Raw genomic sequence first — 1,600 nt, 5'->3', positions numbered from 1 at the left:
AGCACACCACAGAATACATGTTTAGTGCTTAAAATGTGGCCTGAAGCATAGTAAATGCTACACTAATGTGTGTCTTTATCAATCATCATTCCTATTATGATAATCGTTGTGCTCTGTCTCCCTCTTCCTCTTCTTTTATGTATGTATGTATAGATGCTTCCAGAGAGAACGCTAAAAAAAGCCTTCATTTGAAGCATTTGCCAATTTCGATGAAAATACCCACATGATGGGTGATTTCAAGTTGCCAATGGTTCGACACTTGGTTTGCAAAATTTCTGAATATTTAACAATCTGTCTTCTTCAGCTAGTAGCAAAGGACTCCAGCACACAACTGTCATAAGCGTCGGTTTCCAGGGATATCTGTATTGTCCCAGGGTTTTGTTCACAAACACCGAAAAGACAGATTGTAATTTTTAGATTCTGTGCAAGTGAACTTTTTCCACTTCTGAGTAATAATGTACGCATAAGTGTTTTCTGTGTCTTTCCCCCAACTCTTCCTTCCCAACTTGAATCATTTCCTTTCTCAACTGACAAAGATTTTAGAATAAAATCTTATATTCCACAACGCATCTGAAATTTCCTAGAAAGCCTTATAAATGTGGAATTTAGAACTTAGAGCACATACATTTAGAATTTGCACTGTCATTCTCATTCTTTTTTCTTTTTCTTTTTTTACCTTGCGCAGGGGCCATGATAATCTTCTCCGTATCGTTCCAATTTTAGTATATGTGCTGCTGAAGCGAGCACATCTCGTTCTTAATAGTTACTAAATCTTGTAACTTTGGACAAATCCCAAATCAAGGATAATAAGAAATACCTCAAAGCACAGCTGTGAGGAAGGTAAAAGGATGTTATGATTTGTGCATATTTAAATAGAGGCCGTGCTACTGTCTCAAGAATCAATATCGTGACTAATATCCACCCTGTGACTGCAGGCAATGGAGAGATGGATTTTTAGGATTTGCAATTTGAATGAAGGAAGAGATCGTAAACTGAGGACACGTTGGAGAGAAAATGGAGAGGTTTGGATAGACGGAAAAGCTTGGAGGGAGCATCCTAGGTAGAGGCAGTGTATAAATAAAGTGACGAAGTAGAAATAAAATCAGTATTACCTGTTTGTCATACGCCAGCCACTGTCCTTGGTGCTAGGGTTATGAGCAACAGGACAGAATTCCTACAATCAGAGGCTCTGAAATGAAGTAAGGGGAGAAAGAGAAGATGCTCCCGCTTAGAGAAGACGGTTTGGGGAAAGCGCAAATGAGACTTTGCCGGGTAAGCTGACGTTAGTTGGTGGGAGGATGCCGACTTTGTCATTATCAGATACATAATCACAAGTCACTATGGAGTTGTTTGTAGGTGAGTGACAGAATTAAATGGCATTTTGCATCAATCGATTTAGCTGAGGTATGCAGAATAGATTAGGATGGAGACGGGGAGAGAGAGGAAAGAACATTGAAATGACTTAGAAATGAAGATAGCCTGAACTGAACCGATGACCCTGGGTCCCTGAGTATACATTGAAAAGGAAAGGAAACAGAGGTTGGCAAACTTTTCTGTAAAGGGCAAGATGGTGACTATTTTTTTTTTTTTTTTTTTGAGA

The 1,600-nt window shown here is 39.0% G+C and overlaps 1 non-coding gene across 1 annotated transcript; it reads right to left on the bottom strand.

Annotated features, from left to right (window-relative positions):
* Positions 1–641: 641 nt before the first annotated feature.
* Positions 642–747, bottom strand: LOC123627795. Its single transcript, XR_006731502.1, has one exon. It is a non-coding gene; the product is annotated as a U6 spliceosomal RNA (small nuclear RNA).
* Between the last annotated feature and the right edge of the window lie 853 nt (positions 748–1,600).

Source organism: Lemur catta, chromosome 26 (assembly GCF_020740605.2).
Source record: "Lemur catta isolate mLemCat1 chromosome 26, mLemCat1.pri, whole genome shotgun sequence".
NCBI classification, from domain to species: domain Eukaryota; kingdom Metazoa; phylum Chordata; class Mammalia; order Primates; family Lemuridae; genus Lemur; species Lemur catta.
The sequence above is the reverse complement of the archived record's forward strand: the minus strand, read 5'-3'. Positions and strand labels throughout refer to the sequence as shown.